The 27,198-nt window shown below is 39.9% G+C and overlaps 1 protein-coding gene across 1 annotated transcript in view; it reads left to right on the plus strand.

Annotated features, from left to right (window-relative positions):
- Positions 1–27,198, plus strand: part of rsph14 (radial spoke head 14 homolog) — a 728,187-nt gene that overhangs the window by 35,227 nt on the left and 665,762 nt on the right. The gene's annotated exons all lie outside the window — the stretch shown is intronic.

Below are 27,198 nucleotides of genomic sequence, written 5' to 3' on the forward strand. Positions count from 1 at the left end.
CAAGATATTTTTTCCTTAATTGTGAAATTAGAATTTGTGTATGTTAGTTTTCATTCTGTTCCTACTTGTCTGCTGAGCAATTTGTTAAGTGTGAACCATGAATTTTTAGAAATACCTCTTGATGGAGATTAGTCCTAAACTGTGACATCATAACTTTTCGTGTAGAGGCATGAGTTGTGGAAGAAACTGTTAAGCTTTCCCCTATATTGCTCAGCCATTTGCTTGAAGATTATCTCCTATGCATTTGAGAAAAGGCAATGGAACAATCAAAAGCAATATAACTGAAGAATTAATAAAGCTCTTAAAATGTCTTGCTTCTTAGTTAGTAAGAATGAAATTATCAGTACTAATTTATCATAAATTCAGATTTTGGTCAGTATGTGTCCAGACTGGAATTTGACAATGATTGTGCTGTATGTATTGGCCAGTATTATAGAGTTCTTAATAAAAGAAGCATGGACTAGATTACTTTGAGCTTATTAGAAAATTTTAACCTCTTGAAAGATTTACTTGGAATTAATAGCAGAAGATTATTGTGGTGAGATAATTATTGGTAAATGGACAATCATTTAAACTTTTATTTTGTTACATTTTAGTCATGAATTGGTTGTAGCGTGGTGTGCTTTGCAAGGAGATTGATGTAAGCAAAGATGTTAGCTTTTAAGAGGAAGAGACATATATTTGAATTTGAAGGATACCTATGGTAAGACATAATTGCATTTGTGAAAGGCCAATAATGACATCATTGATGATTGGGATCCCAGTATTCTATAAATTTTTGTGTGGGCTAAAAGCTTTGTGTATGATTTCATGCTACCACAGCAAAATCCTTGGAAATCATTAATCTTTATCTGTCCCTAGAAAATAACTGAGCTCAACAGCTATTCTGTTGATCAAGACCAAGCGTCTGAGATGTAAATCACTAGGCTGTAGCATATAAATATGCTACAGTGAATTACATTTTAGCAAATATAATCTTGTTAATGCAGAGCAATATTAATTCTTTGTCAAAATTGATACTTCCTATAGACTGAAATGTCTATTCATTATATGTATTTTGATCATTAAAATATTAACTCCATCACAATCCTTCTAGGTTTAGGAAATTCAAGTTTGCCAGTTCAACCTGGGAGTTCAGTAATATTGTTGTGGTGACTGTCTAACAGACATTTTTGTTTGTTTCCATTTCCATATTGTCTTAATTAGATTTTATTTCAAACTTTTTTTGTTTTGCAATTCATTTTAGATTTTATTGAAAAAAAATCAGTAATGACGATCCATATTTTCTGCAATTATATTTAGGAATTTTTTGACAGAAGTTTCCTATGCATTAGTTAATTCCTGGGATATCCACTAGTTTTCTGAATGGTATAGGCAGTATATGTACTGGATCTGTAGCATATTATGTAGAGGGGGTTGTTTTTGAAATAAACAAGTCCCATGATGTTTAAGTACACTGATCAAGTATAAAGCTTCTTAAAGAATCAGAAACATAAAATATATTTTAAATTTTATTGTTTGCGAGCAATAGAAATCATATTTATGCATGATTGAATGATCTACAGTTGACAAATAATCCACAGTATATCACATAGTTTTATGTGTCTATCCATTACAAATCTTTCAATGAAGATAAACTGATTTTCTCCATGGATTTTGAAAACCACAGATTTTTTTGAGGGAGCCGTTTTGTTTTTACGTTTATAAGGTTTTACAGGTTTTACAGAACATGTATGCCTAGATATTGAATGCTGGGACCTAGCTGTCTCTCTTTCCACAGATACTGTTTGGCATTTTCTCTTTTCATTTTGAATCAAACATTCTGCTTATTTTCAGTGCTATGTGATTGAAAATTGATTTAAACTTGAGAAAATCACATTTCTGGTTATTGCTGGGTCATTTCATCAACTGCAAAATTTGTGCACCTTGTTAGGCTTTAGTCCAGCACATGTAATGAAATTTTGGTATCAAATATACAATTTATACAGAGGTGACATAAGTTGGATTAATCTATCTGTGGCATGACAAATATTTGACAGTTATAAATAACGCAGGTTAGCAACCTGCTACATTCTCTTTCTGATCAAAAATAGGATATCAAAGCTTGCATTTTGTTAAGTGAGAAACAAGTAATTGTGTATTTTGCTAGATAAATTCCTCTAATTTAGTGAGTGTCTCTGTGGTCGTACTACTCACAGCATTTCTAGAATGGAAGCTTGAGACTAGAAATTGCATCTAAGCGCAGAGAATGATGGATTGATGTGTGAATGGAGAGGCATAGTAAAGTAGTCATTGTTCCCAGAGCTTTCAGAAGCGCCAAATTGTACGTCTTTCTCTCTGAAAAGCAGGCACAGACTTCCATGGTAGTCATAACTAATTTATATTATAGTTCAGTCGCAAATGTGTGCTTGGATCTTTCTGTATGTTAACGTCGTAGCCAATTTCAAATGTTTAAATCATTTCAGATGACAGCTGTGCCACATATAACAGTTTCCTTCTCACTGCAGCATTTGAGAGATTATTCAAGCTTGATGTTGAAGAAGATATGATTTAGTTTACGCTAAGGTGAGAGAGGAGGAGATGGCATTCTGCCTTCAGTAGTTTGATAACTTTGCTGGTTTTCCTAAGATCCAGGCTGCTGTTGTCAGTACTCATTGCCATAGGGACAACCCTGAAGAATCCTGAGTTCTAAAGGATGAGAGAGGGCTTCTACTCTCTCGCTGTCCAAGGAGCCACTGATCATGAGAAATTTTTTTTTGTTCAATGCAGTGTTTCCTGGAAGCTCACACAAGACCTTAATTTATTTGTCACATGTACATTGAAACATTGAAACATACAGTGAAATGCGTTGTTTTGCATCAACAATCAACACAGTTCGAGAATAGTGCTGGGGTAGCCTGCAAGTGTTGCCACACTTCCAGTGCCAACATAACCTGCCCACAAATCCCTAACCCTAACGCTCTTTGAAATTTTGGAGTGAAGTGGAAACCCACATGCTCACAGGGAGAACATACAAACTCCTTAAAGACAGCAGCAGGAATTGAACTCCAATTGGTGATTATTGGTGCTATAAAGTGATTAAACTACCATGCTGCTCCTTACTTGGGTTATTGACATCTTTATGTTCTCTGACAATAACAATTGAGCATCTCTCCAATGAGAGTCATGGCATCTTAGAATATTAGTGGAAAAATTGAAAGACGACCTTAAGTTAAGATTCTACTATCCACTCAAATACAGGACCTACTATAGTGGACTGTTGTGAAGATTTTGTAGTCAGGACCTGTATGCTCCATAACCATGCCAATAGGAGGGCACAGTAGAAGCCTGAAGCCAGAAGATGAGGTGTCATGGAGTCAGGATTTGCAAAGGGAAGACCAAGTCAAGTCACTTTTATTGTCATTTCGACTATAAATGCTGGTACAGTACATAGTAAAAATGAGACAACGTTTTTCAGGACCATGGTGTTACAAGACACAGTACAAAAACTAGACTGAAATACGTAAAAAAACAACACAGAGAAAGCTACACTAGACTACAGACCAGCAATTAGAGAATGAGAGTGAGTTTGTTGTGGAGGCACCATCGGTGAATGAGTTGCTACAACAAGATAAGGAGAAGCTCAGTGTGGAAGGGAGGCCATATTTGGTTGTGCTGATAGAGATTCTTAAATAGTTAGAAGATTCACATTAAAATTTATCATAGTCACTGTTTTGACCCTTCCATTATTTAGTCCTTCTCCATGTTGACAGAATATAATATGAAAAAATGTCTAACTTAACAAGTTAATGGCAGGAAAGTATAAGATCTTGTCATGATGGTTCGATATTCTAATAAAGAAGCCACTGATTTAATAGTAGTGAAAAAACGCTTAAGAAACTCATTTTGAATCATGAAATGAAGTTGAAGTTATTTATCCAGATGAACACTCCAACCAATGGAGTAAACTAATCAATTTTCACAAAGACAAATGTTAATCCTCAATCAGCAAGAATCCCTGGGGCAAGTATACACTGAATCTCATGATTTGCTGAAGAGCATACAGAAATGAGACAGGAGAAACTGTACACTGCAGAGACTAGATGAAGCTACGTTCAAAACCTAAAGTCTCTTTATGAATAGTGCAGTTTCAGGACCTTGTGGAGTGCAATCTGCAATGGAGAAGGTTTTTGAGAGAAAAGAAATCAATTGGAAATCAGCAGTCTCACTTGTGCAATGACATAATTACATACATGACAGGTAGGCAAGCTGTGTTGACCCAAGTATATTTTGTGGAGTGAAGCAGTGAAATGTATTTCATAAAACCTTGAAGAAATCTATGAACAATTAAGCTAATTCCTTCTCGTTTACTTTACATTGACTTAAATGTATACTAGTCGCTGTTTTAGTGAAGGATGAAAATGCATTGGGCATTGGCATAATGATAGATGAATGGTTAGGCTTGAAAATCAATGGTTCATTTGACTTCCAACAACAATGTGACATTTGTCCATAAATTTAGTACTGTTATAGACAATAGACAATAGGTGCAGAAGTAGACCATTCAGCCCTTCGAGCCTGCACCAGCATTCTGAGATCATGGCTGATCATCTACTATCAATACCCTGTTCCTGCTTTGTCCCCATATCCCTTGATTCCCCTATCCATAAGATACCTATCTAGCTCCTTCTTGAAAGCAAGGAGTACCAGGAGTTCAGGAGTACCTGATCTATCATGTACTAATGATGTTTTCTCCTGTTATCACCATGGTATCCTCTCTGACACATCTCAAACTGCTGTTCATTTTGGATCAATGAATCACAGAAAGGAGAAGGAAGCCACCATGTCCGTGTTGGCTCAGTGAAAGAACAATTCAGCTAGTTCTTCTTCCCCAACCCTCACCATCATTATATGCTGTTATCTTTGAACGATTGACTGATTTTGTTCCTGAATCCTATGATTGAATCTGCTTCTATCACCAACCTGCCCCACCTACTTCCTCACCAGTGCATTCCATATACTAAAAACTTGCTGTGGAAAATGCTGCTACTTATGTCACTTTCATTTTTTTGGTCATATCCTTTGATTCTCTTCCATCATTGAGAACTGTATTTCTCCATCTATTTTGTTTGAAGACATTTTTAATTTTGTATGCATCTCTGTGCTTCGATTGAGCTTAGAATTTGATTTAAAGTTGTCATCAATTGTTTTATATTCTGAAACACCCTTTCTTCTGCCCCACCCCCTTCCCTGGTTCCACTAGAGGTTGGCTAGAGCCTTTGAGTATTGGTGCTGAATAAGCTCAGCATCTAGTCCATGTACACTATCGTGTGTGTGTGTGTGTGTAAATAGTAATTCAAAATACATCGATAGTAGCAATGCTTACACTAGTTTCTTTTTTAGAAATTATTATTATTTACTTCCCACAATAATAATAAAAAATACTTATGGCTGCAAGTAGTATAACTCACATGAAAGGCATGTCCTTTTCCATATCCTTCAATTTCAGTTGAATTTAATACCCGTCAATAAAACTGCTGTGCTTTCAGTTCTTCACTAAATTTTGTTCTGGTATGTTATTGTATGCTTAGAATACATATTCTCTTTTAAATTTTGTTTGTTCTTCCTTCTTCTCAAAACCTCTTTTATCCCTTTTACATGATTACTTTCCGTTATTCCCAATGATAGATCTCTTGTGGTTCTTTACAGCTAAACAAATAAGATTATCTTTCCTCAGCCTTTGCAGAAAGTAGAGATGCTGCTGGGCTTCTTTGATATGGAGCTGGTTTTGAGGGACCAGGTTAGATTCTCCACCAGGTGAACACCAAGAAATTTGGTGCTCTTAACGATCTCTACTGAAGAGCCGTCGATGTTCAACGGAGAGCGGTCGTTCCATAACCTCCTGAAGTCAACAACCATATCTTTTGTTTTGTTCACATTCAGAGACATGTTGCTGGCTCTGCACCAGTCCATTAGCCGCTGCACCTCCTCTCTGTAGGCTGACTCATTGTTCTTGCTGATGAGACCCACCATGGTCATTTCGTCGATGAACTTGATGATGTGGTTTGAGCTGTGTGTTTCAGCACAGTCGTGGGTCAACAGAGTGAACAGCAGTGGACTGAGTACACAGTCCTGGGGGGCCCCCGTGCTCAGTGTGATGGTGTTGGAGATGCTGCCTCCGATCCGGACTGTCTGAGGTCTCCCAGTCAGGAAGTCTAGTATCCAGTTGCAGAGGGAAGTGTTCAGGCCCAGTAGGCTCAGCTTTCCAATCAGTTGCTGAGGGATGATTGTGTTGAACGCTGAACTGAAGTCTATGAACAGCATTCAAATGTATATGTCTTTTTTGTCCAGGTGGGTTAGGGCCAGGTGGAGGGAGATGGCAATGGCGTTGTCCATTTAAAAAGTTGGGTTGGTACGCGAACTGCAAGGGGTCCAGTGAGGGTTGCAGCAGGGTCTTGATTGTTTCATGACGAGCCTCTCGAAACACTTCATGATGATGGATGTGAGTGCAATAGGGCAGTAGTCATTGAGGCAGGACACTGAAGACTTCTTCGGCACGGGGACAATGTGGCAGCCTTGAAGCACATTGGAACAATGGCGCTGCTCAGGGAGATGTTGAAGATGTCAGTAAGAACATCTGCTAGCTGGTCTGCACATCCTCTAAGCACTCTACCATGAATATTGTCTGGTTCAGCAGCTTTCCGTGGATTGACCCTGCACAGGGTTCTTCTCATATTGGCCACGGTGAGACAGAGCACCTGGTCATTTGAAGGAGGGGTGGACTTCCTCATCACATTTTACAGGGGTTGTATTGAGAGCACCCTGAGTAGCTGCATCACTGCCTGGTTCAGAAATTGCACCATCTCGGATCGCAAGACTCTGCAGTGGATTGTGAGGTCAGCTGAGAAGATCATTGGGGTCCCTCTTCCCGGCATTGCAGACATTTACACTATACGCTGCATCCGCAAAGCAAACAGCATTATGAAGGACCCCACGCACCCCTCATACAAACTCTTCTCCCTCCTGCCATCTGGGAAAAGGCACCAAAGCATTTGGGCTCTCACGACCAGACTATGTAACAGTTTCTTTCCCCCAAGCCATCAGTCTCCTCAATACCCAGAGCCTAGACTGACACCAACTTACTGCCCTCTACTGTGCCTATTGTCTTGTTTATTATTTATTGTAATGCCTGCACTGTTTTGTGCACTTTATGCAGTCCTGGGTAGGTCTGTAGTCTAGTGTAGTTTTTTTCTGTGTTTTTTTTACATAGTTCAGTGTAGTTTTTGTACAGTTTCATGTAGCACCATGGTCCTAAAAAACGTTGTTTCATTTTTACTGTGTACTGTACCAGCAGTTATGGTTGAAATGACAATAAAAAGTGACTTGACTTGACTGTGTTGAGAAGCACCTTGAACAAGTATTAATTTGCCAAGATATGGACTTGCCTCACTTAATTTAACTGTAGTTTCTCAAGTTCAATCTTTAACACACTATTACATAAATACATACCTTGAAATTGAATAACACATATTCACCTCATTAAATTATTAGATTTCTTTTGAAGGCTCATCACTCTATAATTCAAAAGTTGAAGTCCAAGTCCTTGATCCTTTTTGTTTCGTTTTTCATTGAAATTGAATTACGTGTAATGTCCTGGTTAAGGTTTCTACTGCTATGCTGTGAGGTATTTTTATTTTAGCAGTTTTCTGCAAAAGCAGAATGCTTTGTTAATAAGAGTGTTTCGCCTTCGGCTAAAGGTAGGAAGCCATTTTGTCCAAGTTAGGAATGTGTCAGTCAATCAGGATTGTCTTGGTACGTGTTCTCACATTTTGCCCAGTGGGATGCTATGGAAGTTTCGCCAGAGCTGGGCGGGATCAGATTTCTGAAGGTCAATAGTCTGGTTTGGGATCTTTTGGTGGAAGATGCAGAGCAGGGCGTAAAGGAAGATGCCCGGAGAATGCTGCTCAAGTGAGAGACCCTGTTGTAAGAAGTGCTTTGTGTCCATACTCCTCCATTAGCCAGTTCTTTCGAGATGGTCTTTGAAGGAAGTTCAAACTGTGGCTGATGTTTTTCACGCAGAACGTGGGTTCAGCGCGTGAGTAAAGCAATACACCTGACTACTTGAGAAATGAGCTCCAATGTTTATGCACACATTGGACTGGTTTAACTGTAATGGGCCCTTTTATTTTTCTTTTATTTCTCTGTTAACTGTTAAAGTTGAAATGTTGGTAAATATACTTCCTTGGTAATTAGATGCTGGTGTACAATCTGTTATTTTTCTGGTGAACGATAACTGCTTGGTTGAACCTCAAATCATACCGACTCTAGATCACATTTCCCAGTTTACTAAAACAGCACTACATCATACACTTACAGTGCCTTGTGAAAGTATTCTGCCACCAACTCTTTGTTCACATAAATGAGTATTATAATGCGAGATTTAGATCGATTTAATTGATAATTTTTATTTGTGAATCACATGCTCTGTTTTCACAGTGGAGCCCAAAAAGGGGAAATCATAAAGCATGAAAAAGTAAGAATTCAAAAACTGAAAGTCAGGAGTTCAAAAGTATTCATGCCCCTTTGCTCAGTACTTGTTGAACCACCTCTCATAGCTATTACAGCCAGAAGTCTTTTGGATTAGTCTCTATTAGCTTTGCACAATGTGATGGAGCAAAATTTGCTCATTCCTCCCTGCAAAATTGCTCAAGCTGTGCTAGGTTAGTTGGGGAGCAGCACTCGACAGCAATATTGAGGTCTGGCCAGAGATGTTTGATCAGGTTAAGGTCAGGACTCTGACTGGGCCACTCAAGGACATCAATTTTCTTCAGTTTAAGCCTCTCCATGGTTTCTCTGGCAACGTGCTTTGGGTTATTGTCCTGCAAAGATAAACTTTAAGCTTTCTGGCAGAGGCTAGCAAATTTTTATCCAGGATCTCTCTGTATTTAGCAGTATTTATCTTCCCATTAATCCTGACCAGATTTTCAGTGCCTATTGCTAAAAAGCATCTCTATTGCGTGATGCTACACTACCTCCAGCATACTTCACAGTCGGGTTAATGTTACCTGTCTTGATATGCAGTATTAGATGTACAGCTTCAACCAGGAAGTTCTACTTTAGTCCCATCTGACCACAAAACCTTCTTCCACGTCTTTACAGTATCTTCTAAATGTCACTTTGCAAAGTCTTTACAGGCAAGGATATGCGTTTTATTTAGCCAGGGCTTCTTCCTTGCCACTCTTCAATAAATGCCCTTTTGTGCATGGCCTTAGAGATTGTGGAGCCATGAACTTCATCTCCAGTTGCAGCCACTGACTTCTGCAGCACACTCAAAGTGACTCTTTTGGTCACAGTAGCTTCTCTTACAAGTGTTTTTCTTCTCCTGCAACTAACTTTAGAGGGAAGGCCTGACCTAGGCAGATGGCTGATCTGACTTTGCTGTGATTATCATGACAATTACACAGTAATTACAAAGTGGCTAATGAGTACTTCACATGTTCTGTTTTAGTGCATGATTCTGTCTACAAACTTGCACTGTGATATTTCTGAAGAATTTTTTTCAATTTCACAAATTGTGCAAGGAATATGCTTACCAACACTCACCAATATGATTACTGATAGAACTGCACAACAACAGATGCCATAGCATCTGTCATGCACCTCGCCCTGACACATCTAGAAACTGCTGTCTTATGTCAAAATGCTGTTTCTGGATTTCAGTTCAGCATTCAACACTATTGTCTCACAGAACTTGGTGAACAAATTCCTACTCCTTGTGCAACTGGGTGTGAGATAGTCACAATGCACAACCACTCCTCCCTCTCCATCATTCTCAACACAGGTGCCCCCAGGACTGTGTGCTGAGCCCACTGCTAGACACACTGCTGACACATGATTCACCTGAGTAATCACATTGTCAAGTTCGCCAATGACATGATAGTAGCGGGGCTCATCACCAACAATGATGAGATGGCCTGCAGAGAGGAGGTGGAAGAGCATGAGGTCTGCTGCCAGGCGAATAACTTCTAGGGAGGGGAGTGAGGGGGAGGGGGGAGAGGGGGGAGGAGAAGAGAGGGGGAAAGGGTGAGGGGGAAAAGGGTGAAAGGGGAAAGGGAGTAGGAAAGGGGGAGGGGGAAGAGGGGGTTAAGGAGTTGAGTGGGGTAAAGGGGAGAGGGAGAGGGGAGAATAGGAGGGGAGGGAGAAGGGGAAGGAGAAGGGGAGGGAGGGGGAAGGGAGAAGGGGAGTGGGAGCAGGGAGGGGAGGAAAGGAGGGGTGAGTGGGAAGGGGGTGGCGTAAGGGAGGGGGAGGGGAAACCCGTTGTTCATATTTGCATCAGAAAATTGGCAGCTGACTTCAGTAACAGAAATTACTTGCTACACGTGCTAACTCCAAGAATGCTCTAACAGGCATAGACCAGAAAGGCAAACATATAGTAACCCAAAAAAGCTGCATTCTAAAAGCTTGTTAGAAAATCATACATGCATTTTTTTTACAAATCCCTGAATTGCTAACTATTCCCACTTTTTAATTTCCATTCAGATTTTCAGCATTTTTCTTTTTATTCAGATATTGAAAGATTATCAGTTTCTATGGATAAATTCTGCTCAAGAGTTTCATGGGAGTTTACAACAAACAATCACAAAGTTACAAACAACTATTTTAAACTTTCTGCTATTATTTAAAATATTAAAATTCTGATGTAGTAACAAGTTGTGAAATGGAAATAATTACCTAAACAGTGAATTAACAGCACCACATTTTTGGGTTATGTACGCAACCCTCTCACCAGAAAGATCCTGAGCTGAGGAAGTTTAGAGTTACTGATGTCCATGAGAGCAGGTATAAGAATATGGCTGAAGGTCTTCACAGGAGGTTCTGATGAAAAATCACCAACCTGAAACTTTAGTATTGTTTTTTTCTCCTCAGATGCTGCTTGACCTACTGAGTATTTCTAACATTTTCTGTTTGATGTTCAAATTTTTTTTAAATCTGCAGTACTTTGCCTTTTCTGAGTCAAGTTTCCTGATGTCAGGAATGTCCTGGAAATAGTGAAATCCACTGTGATATGTTACTGAAACAGTGTTTTCTATTATTTCTATAGTGGAATAGCCACTATCAGTGGATCTACCACTGACTATAAACTCAGCATACAATATTTCTGTTCTGTACTCTTTCTTTTGTGGATCTTAGAAGTGTGGTTGAGGTTGTGATTGGAGTCAGTGAGTTTATAAAGAATGTCCAAAGATGGAGACAGAGAACAAGAAAATGAAAAAAGGTAACAGGGATAGCCAAGGAAATTTGAGGGCAGGATGGAAGTTGGAGACAAAGTAGATGAAGTTGACAAGCTTGGCATGGGTGCAAGAATTAACATCAGTGCAGTTGTCATTGTAGTGGAGAAAAATCTGGGAAGTGTTACCAGTGTAGGCCTGGAACATGGACTAATCCAAATAGCCAATGAAAAGAGAGGCATAGGTGGGGCCTATGTGAGTACCCATGGCTTCACATTTGGTTTGGAGAAAGTGGGAAGAGCAAAAGAAAACTCATTGTGGGTAAGAACCTGTTCACCAGATGGAGGAGAGTAGTGGTGGGGGGTGGGGGGGGGGGAACCGGTTAGGCCTGTTGTCCAGAAAGAAGCAATGATAGTGTGATGATTTGCCAACTGGTCTCAGTAAGGTAGAGGTTAGCCCCCTAGATTACAAAAGCACCATCTTTGTCTACGGGTGTGCAGGTGAGGTTGGGATTAGTGTAGAGAGAATGGAGGTCAGTGTGTTCAGCCACAACTCTACCCACTCCTATAGAGAGTGGGGCAATGGAGTTTGTAGCCAAACATTTGGTTATTCAAATTTCAAAAAACTGCATGCCTCATAATTTAACCTAATTTTCAGAATCAGAATCGGGTTTATTATCACGGGCACGTGACGTGAAATTTGTTAACTTAGCAGCAGTTCAATGCAATACATAATATAGAAGAGAAAAAAATAATAAATATGTGCAACAACAAACACAAAATGCTGGTAGAACACAGCAGGCTAGGCAGCATCTATAGGGAGAAGTGATGTTGAAGTTTCTGGCCGAGACCCTTTGTCATGACTTAATATGTGTATCGAATATAATAAAAAATGTGCAAAATAAGAAATACTGTATATTAAGAAAAGTGAGGTAGTGTCCAAGGGTTCAATGCCCATTTAGGAATTGGATGGCAGAGGGCAAGAAGCTGTTCCTGAATTGCTAAGTGTGTGTCTTCAGGCTTCTGTACCTCCTATCTGATGGTAACAGTGAGAAAAGGGCATGCCGTGGGTGCTGGAGGTCCTTAATTATGGACGCTGCCTTTCTGAGACACCGCTCCCTAAAGACGTCCTGGGTACTTTGTAGACTAGTGCCCAAGATGGAGCTGACTAAATTTATAACTTTCTGCAGCTTCTTTTGGTCCTGTGAAGTAGCGCCCCCCCCCAATACCGGACAGTGATGCAGCCTGTCAGAATGCTCTCCAGGGTACACTATAGAAGTTTTTGAGTGCATTTGTTGACATGCCAAATCTCTTCAGACTCCTAATAAAGTATAGCCACTGTCTTGCCTTCTTTATAATTACATCGATATGTTGGGACTAGGTTAGTTCCTCAGAGATCTTGACACCCAGGCACTTGAAACTGCTCACTCTCTCCACTTCAGGTCCCTTTACGAGGATTGGTATGTGTTCCTTTGTCTTACCCTTCCTGAAGTCCACAATCAGCTCTTTCGTCTTATTAACGTTGAGTGACAGGTCGTTGCTGCAGCACCACTGCACTAGTTAGCATATCTCACTCCTGTATGCCCTCTTTTCACCACCTGAGATTCTACCAACAATGTTTGTATCATCAGCAAATTTATAGATGGTATTTGAGCTTTGAATAGCCACACAGTCATGTGTATATAGAGAGCAGAGTAGAGCAGTGGGCTAAGCACACACTCCTGAGGTGCACCAGTGCTGATCGTCAACAAGGAGGATGTGTTATCACCAATCCGCACAGATTGTGGCTTTCCAGTTAGGAAGTCAAGTTTAACTTTCCCTGATAGTAGATTTTTGGTATACCTGGCACCTAGCAGATGGTACGGATTTCCATGTGGTATCTTTCCAGCGTCACTTATGCAGTCCTCAAGCAAACTTTGATTTTCTCCTCCTGTGTTGCACTTACGTTCCACAGATTCCTGTTTCTTCCCTCTTTCCTACCACAAGGTTGTAGAGTTCCTTCTTCCAAGATGGCAGCATCCTCCATCAGGTTTTGGCCCCTCCTTACCTCAGGATTGTCGATGTCCCATCAGGATCTGGACAAACCCAGTGTAGGACTTCCCTCCTCAGATGGCTTCCCAAACCATGCTCTGTACTGGGAATAGGATTCAGTTTTGTGAGTTCAGCTTATTTTGATTAGAGAACTTGTTGGAGGAAAACACATTTAAACTCTGCAACATCTGGCAGAAGTCAGATTTACAGGTTTTATAACTCCTTACTTCACTTCAGAAACTCTATCCAGTCACTAGTGGTTTCACACAGGCCATTGACAGCTGATGCCTTATCACTGTTTTTATGTAAGGGGCTAGGTTGTGGCAGAGATGATAATTTTATTGTGGAGCATGCTACAAATCTTACATTATCCATCAAGCAGATTAATAATGTGTTCCTTAGTTCAAGGTTTGTGCCTTCAGGTCTGATTTTCTAGTCAGACAGAAATGCAGAAATATAGTCAGACAGAAATATTAGGTAACAGAGAGGTGAGATGTGAGATCTTACCTCTTGGTTTACACAAAAATTGAGTTACAGCAAATTAAATTAGATGGGTTACATTTGTTAGGAACTTTCTGATTTGACCTCCACTTAATATTTATTTAAATAACTTGTCAAAGATTTCTGGTTTTCTTGTTCAATGTGTTTTGACGTTTATAATTTTGAATTTGATTGAAAATGTATATTGCTAAATATCTGCATGATGTATGGTGTATCTTACAGTGGAAGCATTTTTTAAATTTTCAATTTATAAAATGTGTGAATTTCATCTGAGTTAATGTTACCTTTTAAATTTTGTACATACAATCTGGTTGTCATGCATAATTTAGCATTTATCACCAACTTTATTGAATATTTGGTATTTAATTATGGTTATTTCCTGCAAACATCATTTTTAATATCTTTTGGAGTATAGTTGAGTAACATAGTAACAGAGCTGCAGCAATTAAACTTGTGGGCTCGTTCTGGAAAGGAAGTGTAAATTAAAGTGTGTCACGTACCCCGTGACCGGGTTACCAAACCAGCAGAAATGGAATGATACGTTGGAGTCTGGTGGTACTGTAACTAAAGGTGTTTATTAGTAAACTAAGTAATACGGTATCAAAAATGCAAATATACATATAAAACAGGTTAGCAATGATAAATACAGAAGTGTAGGAATAAGAATCAAAACCAAGCTCCATTGTAGTCTAGGGGTAAATGAATAGTCTTAGGATAATGCAGAGTTCAGTTCAGGTTGAGGTAGTTGCTGTTGTGATGTGAGAGAGAGAGAGAGAGAGAGAGAGAGAGAGAGAGATGCAGCAGGCAAACCTTCTGTTGTCTTCTTGTTCCGTTGCACTGTTGTGGTCTCAATTATGACCCCCTCCGTTCCAAGCCAGACCGTTCTTCAGTGGTGGACTCGTCACCCAGGTAAGGATGGACACACACACAAGCTCCCACTGGCCTGGTTTCACACAATGTGAGCTTTGGACCGATTCCCCTGAATCGATCCTCCAAGCCCCCACCTTCCTGTGGGTGCACAACGCTCTTTCAGTGTCCAGTGGCATGTCTGCCTGTGTCTCAGCAGACTCGTCTTTTATCTCCCCAGCCGGGGTACCAGCCATCCATCAACTGACCATGTCCATCAAACTGGCCACTCCCTCCTGTCTCAGCAGGCACCTGGCATCACTCTGCTGTGTCAGCAAGGATTCACACATGCAGGCAGAGTCCTTGAAAGTAAAGTCAACAATCAGTGAAGAAGCCATAATTTTAAATCCTTGTGTCTCTCTCATTATCAGCATGTGTAGCATGGCGACTCTCCCCTTCTTTATCTCTCTCTCTCGTTAGCAGCATAGTTCACGGGGGTCAACTCTGGACCCCATCTCCCCATGGTTTTCTCATCACACATAACAAGTGAAACAACTTTTGTGCTGACTGCAAAGCATTTCAAGATTCTAACATGTATTTGGAAGCCTTATAAGAAATAGTGTAATATCTGTCTATAATTTAATTAAGTATGTAAATAAATCCATAAGGTAGAAGCACGAGAATTGCTATTCATAATGTACTTTTTGGATCTGTGAACCTTCTGTGCTTTTTTTAATCAACTATGTACTTGTAGGCTCAGATGAGGAAATAAGTATCATTAAGAACAGAAGTCAATTAAATTAGTACAGATGTAATGATAGTTATTACAAACTAATAGCAATTCTTAACGTGTTATAAAGACAGAACAATTGCAATTTCAGTGCTTTCATGGCTGTCAAGTATTTGACTTACAGTAAATGCCTAATTCATGAAGTTAGTGTTTCATCATATGTAATGGTACAACATAGGTGGCATTTGTTATTCAAATTTTAGATGTCAGTGGAAATAAATACCATATGGGGTGTTATAGGGTGTATTGCAAATGCTGATGCAATATCCATGACCACCCAAGGCAAATTTCTACTCCATGATGCATTAGTGACTTTTATTTTCTATTTTCTTCTATTTTACTCTTTGTCAGGCCATATGCTTTCTAATGTGTCATCAGCAATGAGGATAGGTTGATTTATGTGAGTGACTGGTATGCTACTAGAATGCTGCAGTTAACTGTTACAAGGCGAATGTGGCAGGATTTCTTTTTTTTCCTTTTCATTCCTTTTATGATGATATACTGTATTTTGTTTTTAGATATTGTGGTAAACTATGTATACCTGTCTGGTCACGCCCCTCTGCTGACTGCTCCTGTGGCTCCTCCCACAGATCCCTGTATAAAGGCGATTGGAGGCACTGCTCCCCCCTCAGTCTCCGAGATGCCGTGCTCCGTTTTGCTGCTAATACAAGCCTATCGTTCACCTCCCATCTCCGAGAGTTATTGATGGTGCATCAGATATGTTGGTTGGAAGCAAAAGTCCTTACGGGTGTTACTATGAATAAATGAAATGAATTGAGAAAGATAGGGTTAGATTTCTGGGAAGAGTTGAATCGCAATACTAAATTCAAAATAAGTTAAACACATAGTTAGGTATGTTAGTATTTGTACTACCAGTTTCCTGTATGATTATCATCAATTCACAACTTCAAATTCAGTGAAAGGAATAATCCAAGCATGCAAGTTAAATCACTTGGAATGAAGAAAAATAGTGTTTCAATATAAGATACGAAGTCATGTGGTGCTTTGATAGATGTTTTGCTGGAAACCCTGAGAACTGGATGGGAGATAACATGAAGACGTAGGAGTGAAATTGGGCCATTCTGCTCATCCTTCCATAGCAGTGGAACAATAAGCTCATTAGGAAACCAAGGAAGTGTGGTTGGATGAAAAAGAGGTTGATATGGGTGTTGAAACCACTGCAGTATGCAGTTTAATGATCAGAGCTCAAAGGTTGATAGGAAATACACTCAAACCTTAAGCAGGGTGCCACAGAGAGGCTGAGAATTAGGTATCACCCACCAACAATCTTGTAATGATCAGCACTGGTAGTGGTAATAGCAGGGGTCAGCAAAACCTAGTCATTGGAAAGTGGGGACTATGGGCATCCAAAGTACCTGGAGAGGGAATTGGATATTAGGCACTTGCATGGCATGCTGCATTTATTCATGTTGATTTCATATCAACTGCAACTGAATAATGAATATATTTATTGTTAAACTTTATTTCCCATGAGAGAGCAAACACCAGAAGGCATATGTAGAAAATTAAGGGAGGGAAGTTTAGGGGAGACATCAGGGATGTTTTTTACACAGAGGGTTGTGAGTGCCTGGAATAATTTGCCAGGGATGGTGGTGGAGGCTGAAGCATTAGGGGTATTTAAGAGCCTCTTGGACAGGCACATGGATGAAAGAAAAATAGAGGGTTATGGGGTAGTGTGGGTTTAGTATTTTTTTAAGGATTATATGGGTTGGCGCAACATGGAGGGCTGAAGGTCCTGTACTGTGCTGTAATGTTCTATGATTGTATGGTTCATGTATTTTAGATGAAAAGGAAGAGTAAAGATTTGTTGTCTCAGGAATGCTTATGTTTTATATTTTTATTCTGTATATGTTTCATCATTTGATGCAATTAAATATTATTTCTTTGGACTATGTTCTAGTGTTGTTTATGCTTGAATGTTGTTGGCAAATGATGATGGGAAGACCCAAAATGATAGTGATTGGAGGTGAGAATTGTAAGGTGATGGGAGGAGAGTGAATGCAATTCTTTATTATCACGCTTTAGTCCCAGTGAGAAAGGAAAGTAGTGAGAAAAATGGCTCTAGCAAAAGGCTGTGAAATAGTTACCCTGATGAAACCTGTGAAATTCATAAATAGGGTGTTCCTGGTAGTTGGGCATTTCTCACCACCTCATCTTCCTCCTTTTTCTTCTTCCTCTTCCTATGACTTTTTGTGCAAAGCTTTGGACCTGCAGATGGCAGCACAGCATATTTACACAGGATACTCTGGACAGGTGTATACCGAAGGGCTCTTTCAGAACTGTTCAGGTAGCTGGAGTGCGTCTTCTCCATGACAGTTAGTTGTTTAATAACACGTTTGATGATATTGCTGCTCATTATGATGCTTCTGTGCCTAATATGGATTTTTCAAAAGTTTCCCCCAAGCATATTACAGTAGGTTTTGTATCTCTCTAAGTGGTCAGCAAATCCTCCAGTCTTTGGAAAGGTTTGAAAGTGTCATGGCAACATCCTAGCACCTGAAATGTGTTTTTCATAGTTGCACACCAGATCTGAAATGCTGGAGTGGACTTCTTAGTACAAGTGTGTAGTCATTATTGCCATCTATCTTGTAGAAGCCAGCCAAAGCCATAAATTTGAACATGTGTTCATTATAACTGACAGGTTTATACATTTATGCACTGCTATCTAAGATCTTGTTAATATCTCTGGTAGAACCTTGAAGGATTTGGAGAGAGAAAAGTTGACGAAAGGGTTTACCTTTACAACTACTTGAAAATCATGGTGCCAGGTCCCATTGATAGCAAATGTCTGACATCTTCTGATAAGATTCTGGTGTTCAGATATGTCAACAAAAGCTTTTCAATTTAGTCTCTGTGCTGGTATAAATTTTTCTGTTTGGCTCCACCCACTGAGCTATTGGTTTGTGAACAGCTTGTGTGAGGCCTTTGTGTTGTAGTGAAAGACAGAGATCGGTGAAAGCAGCTTCCAGGCATAATATCACTTTTATGTAGAAGAATTTTATCTTTAAGCAGATTTGGGCTACTGGTTTCAAAGTTTGGCACAATCCATCTTAATGTTAGGATTCATTTGGATGAATAACAAAAGAGGCACTAATGTTTACAGGAAGCTTAGTATTTGGTGCAGCAAATTAGTGTGACTTCACAAGTTAAACTTAAAAACTGGAAATATTTGCAAGCAATGAAGAGGTGGACATGTTTTGGTCTCTAGAGGCACAGTTCCTTTTGTATGAACATCACTTCCTGTAGGTAAGCTTTTTTTTTGTATCAATTCCTGTGCTAGTTAGTTTTGATTTGATTTGAAGTGCATGGTGGGAAGACATTCATCTCCATCCACTCTTTGTTTGCCCTTGAAACAGCTGTCATATACACGCAACCCTGTAAAAGTATCAGCAGCAATCGAACACGCCTGGAGTCTGGTTTTGCTGTTAATAAAACACTCCTTTATTAGTAACTACTAATATAGTAACTTAAACCAGGTAAATCAAGAGTTAACAGTGTTATAGGTGTAAGTAAAGTTCAGGTGGCAAGAGCTACAATCTTACGATGGTATGTAAGAAAAGTTCAGTTCAGATGCATGGGATTGAAATGAGAGAGGGATACTTGTAATCTGAATAAACAGGTGTTGTTGATCTTCCCCGATGTCCTCCAAATCTTCCAAGTCAGCCAAGTGTGACCAACTTAAGAGTGCTGCCTTCAAGTGATAATCTACCAACCCAGGCAAGGGTTAGACACACCGGTAGATTCCACAGAGTCGCCCTTACACGCAGGAATAGTCACAGTTCGATTCCTCCTAATCGAACTTCAGCCCCACCCTTTGTGGGTACTTAAAAGTTCAGTGGCAATTTCTGCCACCAGCCTTTGTGCATCTGTGTGTCCTGCAAAATAAGCAGTAACGCTTGTTTAAACACCATTGTGCTGAACACCAGCTGTCCATTATGTAGCTCTCTCTCTCTCTCTCTCTCTCTCTCACTCACTCACTCACTCTCTCTCACTCTCACTCTCGTTGCACTAAGAGCCTGCACAAGAGCTGAAGCAGCAAGAATGAGAGTGGCTTATGATAGGCACAAAGTTGAAATGTAAATGGTAAAAGGTCGTATAGACAAGGAAAGAGAACGTTTAGATGTCACATCAAGTATGCTCAAGGAAGAGATTTTAGCTGAGGCTACCTCAGTAGAGGTAAAGGTGTATGAAGCAGCAGCGGACATTGGTGAGTCTATAACAAGAATTAGTCATGTTTTGCTATCACAGCAGCCAATGCATCTTACTCAAGAATATGTCCAAACACATTTTGGCTATAAAAGGACAGTGTTCCAGTTATACAAGGCAAAGCAGTTCAGACCAGGCAGCCAACATGTCTTTTACATAGTCCAGGTGTTGACAGTCAAAGTCACAGCAACAGAAACCCACAACATCTCCTTTTGTAATTCAATCACAGCAAAATTGCTACTGATATCAATCCCATCTGCACAGACAGGGACAGACTGAACTTCCATCCATCCGAGGACAGAGATTTGGCAAATTAGTCTCCAGCTGCCCTCATTCAGGAGCCACAAGTGCATTAGAGTTGGTTTGGTATCTGGGTTGTTGAGATCTAATCACAGAAACACTAAAAGTGTTTGGCAACCAGTCTGTCAGTTATCTATCCTTGTTTGTCAAGCATGTGCAATGCCATAGAAGTAGTAAGTCTCAAACTTAGGGAAGAGCTAGACCTTCTCTGTAAGTGGCTTGGTGGGGAGTCACTGCAATATACAAGAAGGTTTAGAGCAGTTCAAAGTTAATAATCCAGCTGTGGGTTTACACATGCTGTGACAGAAGCTGGACAAATGCCAAAAGCAACTGAAGAATTTCTTTTCAACAGAATAGGTGATTTCCAGAAGCTCTCACACAAAGAACTATGGAAGCTACTGGAGCTTGCAGACTTTTTTGTTGGAATTGCAAACCACAAAAAACAAGGGTTATCTTTAGGAATGAGTTTCCTTGCACAAAACAAGAGGAATAAACCCTATGGTGGAGAAGCTACTGAACAATATCCAAGAACAGTGGATAACCAAAGATTTCAGGTATAAAGTAATGCATCATGCCCCCTGTCTGCCATTTTTATTCTTGTGGAGTTTCTGCTGCCACACAGAAATGCAAAATAACCTTAATTCTGTGCCCTCAACTTCTGGCAACGCCTTATTCAAAGAGAGCTCTCCAGCAAATGCATGGAAAACCAAAACCCCTATCATGATCAATAAAATAGAAGTAGAAAATTATATCATGAATCCCAATAGACAATGCCCTATCCATAAGGAACCTTACCCCTTAAGGAAGTGCAAAGGATTCAGAGAAAAACTGCTTGAAGGCCAGAGACATTTTCTAAAGGAGTACTCAATTGTTTCAAGTATTGTGCTTCAACAGCGCATCAAGCAAAAGACTGTGAACCTATTGTACACTGCACTGAGTGCAACAGTGATCTGTACATATCAGCACTTCATTCAGGGCCAGCACTTTGGGCTATACTGGTTTCAGCAGACCTACAGTACAGCAAGCTGAGCATTCATCAGATGTTACTCCTTCCTCATGCACAGAGGTATATGGGAAAGGCTGCAGGTAAATCCTGCTCTAAAATGTGTCTAGCAAAAAGATAAAGGTTGTTATGTCTTACCTGATTTGGATTGTTATTTTATTTCCAATTATTAGATTTCACTGCTTACTTGTGGGTTCACAGCTTTTGTTGATTGCTCATTATTGTGTTGATAATCAATTAGCTTTTGTCATCAGGGTGGCCATTTTATATCATTTGTACTGTACATTTCATTTAGTAGTTAGAAGCACTTCTTAGAAGTCAAAGAAATTTCAATCAATATTTGAATCTGTCTTGTGTTAGAATGCTGATAAGTACTTTCTTTTTACACTGGCTCCTTGCATACTGTAATGCATTGATGAATAATAAAGCTGCCTTCAGCTGTGCCAGGACTGCAGTTATTTATCTGTCTTGCTTGAGAAAAAATGGAAAACTTGTAAGCAAGGACAGAATGGTGAAAAGGCACTCTTGACAGTGATTCCACCTGCAGTGGATTTGATATTGACCCTACGAGCTCCTGCACAACAGAATGTTAAGATGTTGGTAATGGAGTAGAGAAGCCTTGAAACCAGGTCAGTGTGTTCAATAAGTTCATCTAAATTATTTAGACAGTCTAATGGATCAGTGACAAGCATGGCAGTACTGGAAGCCCATGCAAGAGCTGAAGCAGCACCAGTCAGGGCACTATTTGCGGAGAGAGAAATTGCTGTTAAAGTGAGACAGGCTGAAGTAAATGTAGAGACAACCCATCTGGAAGCCACTGTAGAAGCACTGTAGTATGAAGAAGAGGTAGAGGTGCCTTTAGCCGAGGCCAGAGTCTTTGAGGTGGACAAGGAGCAGTTACCAGACATTGATATAGATAAAACTCACTGTGCCATTCAGCTGAGAGGACTATGAATTATGTCCAAAATCTGCTTGTGCTTATACCCACCCACCAACAGACACTGAAGACTTAGGCCAGACAATCAAGACTGAAAGGAGGGATCCTCCTTGCAACTCGACACGTTTTTCCCAAATGGGACACAACAGAGATTGCCTCCCTCACATGCTTGTACTTACACTGAACCAGCAGATATCTCAAAATGTCCAATGACCGGCCACTCACTTGCCCATAGATATGAAGGAGATATGCAGTCATGTTGTACTAGTTGACTCCAAGGCTCCTGCATACCATGGTCTAACACAGGTGGTGATGCTGCTCAGCCTCCTGGTAAGGTGTACCACACCCCCAATGAACCTCAACCTAATCATGATTGTATCAGATCGTGTGAGATTCTTCGCCTGTTGTGACCTGTTGATGGCCAGATTCACCAAATTTGATGATAAGCCAGAAAATTACTGGGCTTAGAAGTCCATATTCTTCAATGCTACTAAAGACCTCAATGTCAAGCCTGTGAAGAACTTGACCTGCTCCTAATACTTCTAGCATTGAAATAGTCACATTTTAACCCCTCTAACGTTTATGTTTTGTCCCCTGCCTGTCCTTCCTCACCAACTCAGAACACATAGCATCGTGCCCTTGTCCTTCAACCCTAATCTCTGCACTCACATTCTGATTCCCACCCCCCTGCTAAACCCTCCCCAACAGCTCTAGCCAACCTGCCCATCAGGATGATGGTCCCTTTCCAGTTCAGGTGTAGCCTGTCCTTTACGTATAGATCAGACCTTCCCAGAAGAGATCCCAATGATCCAGAAATCTTAACCCCTGCCCCCTGCTCCAACTCTTCAGCCACGCATTCATCTGCCATAATTTCCTGTTCCTACCCTCTCTGTCTCATGGCAGATCCCGAGATTACCACCCTTGAGGTCCTGCTTTTTAACTTCTTTACTAACTCCCTATATTACTTCTTAAGGACCTCCTCACTACTCCTATCTATGTCATTGGTCCCCACATGGACCACAACACCAGGCTGCTCACCCTCTCTCCTGAGAATACCAAGAACTCGATCTGAGATATTACGGACCCTGGCACCATGGAGGCAACAGATCATCCGGGATTCTCGATCTCTCTCACAGAACCTCTTATCTGTCTCACTGTCGAATCTCCTATCACTACTGCTCTTCTCTTTTCCTTCCTTCCTTTCTGAGCTGAGGGTCCAGTCTCAGTGCCAGAGACGCGACCACTACAACTTGTCTCTGGTAGGTTGTTCCCACCAACAGAATCCAAAATGGTATACTTATTGTTGATGGGAAAAGCCACAGGGGTGCTCTGCTCTTTCTGTCTATTCCCCTTCCCACTCTTGACAGTCACCCAGTTGCCTATCTTCTGACTTTTAGGGGTGACAGTCTCCCTGAAACTCCTGTCTATTCCTGCCTCTGCTTCCCGAATGATTCAAAGTTCATCCAGCTCTGCTCCAGTTCCCTAACTCGGTTTGCAGCTGGAAGCACCTTTTGCAGGTGTAGTTATCAGAGACAGTTGTACTGTCCCTGACTTCCTATATCCTACAGTCAGAGCACAGGACTACCCTATCTACTGCCTCTGTTACCAACTGCTAAGTTAATTAAATTAATTAAAGAAACTTACCCGACCTTACCTCACTGGGAGCAAGCTCATCCTCCGCCTCTTCTTGCCGAAGCCTCTCGAGCCAAAGCCTCAAAGCTCTACTCCTTCACTGGCCCACTCACTCTCTGGCTGCTCTCCACTCCTCCACATCTTACATGTTGTGGCATGCTATTAACAATCAACAGCTTATTTGACTCTCTTAGATTTTCTGCTCTTGTCAGTTTTCAGCTGTACTTCATGTTAAGAGAGTTGACCTCAGACACTTGTGGATGGGATGTCCCACTCCTTGAAGAGAAACATTAGCAGCAATGATGTTCTTCCCTTCAGATCTTGAAGGTTTGAAGATTCCAAGAACCTTTACAATAATTCCACTGTTTACAACACAAAAGAAAGACATTTGCATCTTCTGAGATACATCAGCTAAAGCTATTACTCCTGTTGCTTACCTAAAGGTCACAGATGCTGTGACCTTCTGGGCAAGGCAAAGCTTGCTCCCAAACCAAATCTCACTATGTCAAGGCATGATCTTGGTGTTGCTGTTCTAGCAGTTGAGATGGCAGACATGATATCTGAAGAGCTGCACACAGATCTAGATGATATCAAGTTCTTTACTGACAGCAAAGTTGTGCTCAGTTATATATTTAATGAAACAAGATTCTATGTTTATGTACGTAATAGGATACATCGTGTCAGACAATGAACTCAGAAGAGCTGATAGAACTATGTTCCTGCTGATCTCAACCTGGCTGATCATGCCACAAAAGGGCTCCAAGTTAATCAGCTCACCCTCTCTTTATGGTTAACTGGCCCAGCATTTCTTGCTGATCTCCACCAGGGACATCATTAAGGCCAACATTTTCAAAGTGAGAACAGTTAAAGACTAGTCTCCGAGACTATCCTTTTACTAAATTATTATATTACTTCTACAATTAAATGATTATTTTACTTTTAGTTTTAATAGTTAAGATTGGCATCCTATGGATGCCAGGCAGGGAGTGTTCTGTCCTATAGAGGTATAGCTCATTTTGTTTGAACATTACTTTGCATGCTTAAGATCTTAAAAATATTATTTCCTGTGCAGGTTAGTTTTGATTCTATTTGAAGCATACAATGGGAAGACATTCATCTCCATCCTCTCTTTATTCGCCCTTGAAACAGAAATATCTTTTCACAAGTACGATCTCATTAAAAACCTTGAAGAAAACTTCTATCTTGGTGATTTTGAGAAGGTGTTTAACTCATTCCATAGAGTTGTATGTATGCACTATGAGCGCAGTAGAGGGTGTGACGCTAGCATCGAGAAAGGGATAGGATGCAGTAAGGTGTCATCAAAGTAGGGTCTGAAAGTGCATTTAGAATATTTCTTTTAAATAACTTTGTTCTTTTCTGAGTATCCTTCATTGGCCTCTTTATAAAAACTTTCATATATATATATAAAATATAAAACCATATAACCATAGAACAATTACGGCACGGAAACAGGCCATCGCGACCCTTCTAGTCCGTGCCGAACTATATAGTCCTTTTGGCAACAATGGAATGTTCCAAAGCTATCAATAGCCATCAGTATCTTTGAAATTGAGTCTTAATGTCAAAAAAGCACTAAAGACTACTTGTAAGCCTGCTCTATAACTGATACTAGTCTATGGTGCAATGGCGTTCTAAAGCACAATATATTTCAAAGACCATAAATTAATTAAATATATTTGTGCTCCAAGCTGTAGGTTACAATCACATTTTTAAGGGCTGTAAACAAACAAGGGGATGAGTAATTGCAGAGTAAAAGGGATCAGATTGCAGAGTAATGTACACAATTTGCTGAGGGAGCTCAGCAGGTCTGGTAGCATCTATGGATGGGGATAAACAGTTGATGTTTCAGGCTGAGATCCTTCACCAGGACTGGAAAGGAAGGGGAAAGGATTCAGAATAATAAGTGGGAGGGGAGGAAGATGTCAGGTGATAGGTGAAATTGGGAGAGGGGGAGGGGGTAAGTAAAGAGCTGAGAAGTTGATTGGTAGAAGAGAGAAAGTGCTGAAGAAGGGAGAATCTGATAGGAGAGGACAGAAGACCATGAAAATAAATGAAGGTGAAGGAGCACTAGAGAAGGGTGATGGGCAGGTAGGAAGAGAAAGTATGAGAGGGAAACAAGAATGGGGAAATTGGTGGTGGGGGGGGGGGGAACAATTACCGCAAGTTTGAGAAATCAGTGTTCATGTCATCACATTGGAGGCTATCTAGACAGAATATAGGGTGTTGCTCCTTCAACCTCTGTGTGGCTTCATCATGGCAGTGGAGAAGGCCATGGACTGACATGGTGGAATGGGAATGAGAAGTAGAATTAAAATAGGTGGCCACAGGGAAATCCTGCTTTTTGTGGTGGGTGGAACAAAGGTGCTGGATGAAGTGATCTCCCAATCTATGTTGGGTCTCTGGGAATAAGGCCCACTTGTGAAAATGACTTTTAAAGTAATTACTTTGGATTTCACTCCCCCACAGGTTTTACTATGGCAGCCTTTTCCATTCGAAGGACTTTTTGGCTTCCATTTACCACATTTTCACTATGATAACCTGAATGAAAATGTGGTAAGTAGCAGTCAATAAGTCTTCTGATGTTTTCTGATGTTTTATCAATGATTCACCAATTGAATCTGCTACTTGCTATTTTCTGCTAAAATTATCCTCACTTAGAACATGGTTTTGAGTATGATTTCTATGATTTCTATCAGTTTATACAATTCAAGCACTCTATAATAATGATTATGAACACTTGAAAATGTCAACCTATTCTCACTTTGAAATGAATTATTTTTATCCTGGATCCTGTCTACCCAAAGATTTAGAAAAATGACCATTACATTCTGTATAGTATCATTTGTTGTTTATCTACTCTTTTAGTTTGATCATGATCTTTATTTTTAGTTTCATCGCTTGTGCTAAGATTGTAATGTAATTATAATAATGAACATTTTCCATTTCTTTTCTGCCATTCTGATTGCTTCAGAATATAGATGGCCAATGGCAATATTGGGTAAAAGGTACAATTTTCAAGAGAGTGCAGGAGAAATAAAGGATTAGGCTATCCTTGAAGCAGAAAGGGTAAAAGGAATAATTCACGTGGTGATTGAAATCTGAGAGAATTTTGGATAAATTGTTTTGGTTGGAATTGACTTTAGTATACTTGAGGTCTAGGTTTCATTGCTAGTTCTTGAAGATTTACAGGTAACATGAGGAAATATTTCTATTGAGTTATAATCTGGAATGCTTTACCAAGTAGAGCAATTCAATAATTATTTTTGAAAGGAAATTATCACTATCCCACTTTAATTCTTTTTTTTATTTTCCCCAGTGCTTCCATATACTCACTTCCCTCCCCCCCATATACACAAATAAAATACTACCGTTCATTTACAAACTAGGAGTAATTTTCTTTTTCTTGTAATTTATTTTTTTTAAATTCAGCATCATACAAACATTTCCATAAGATGCATTTCAGATACTGTATGTATATATCATATATTCATGTTTGTCACAAATCTCCACATAGTATTTATCTGAGGTATACACTTATAGAAAAGAAAGAAAAGAAAGGACTAACAAAAGGAAAACTATGTACATATAGGGAGTGATCTTTTTTTAACAACATAATCTTGATATGTGAGAATAAAATCAGGCAACGAGGTATGTAGTTAAACCAGTTTTCCCAGTATGAATCAAATTGTTCCAAATTATGATTA

Source organism: Hypanus sabinus, chromosome 10 (genome assembly GCF_030144855.1).
Source record: "Hypanus sabinus isolate sHypSab1 chromosome 10, sHypSab1.hap1, whole genome shotgun sequence".
Lineage (NCBI taxonomy): Eukaryota > Metazoa > Chordata > Chondrichthyes > Myliobatiformes > Dasyatidae > Hypanus > Hypanus sabinus.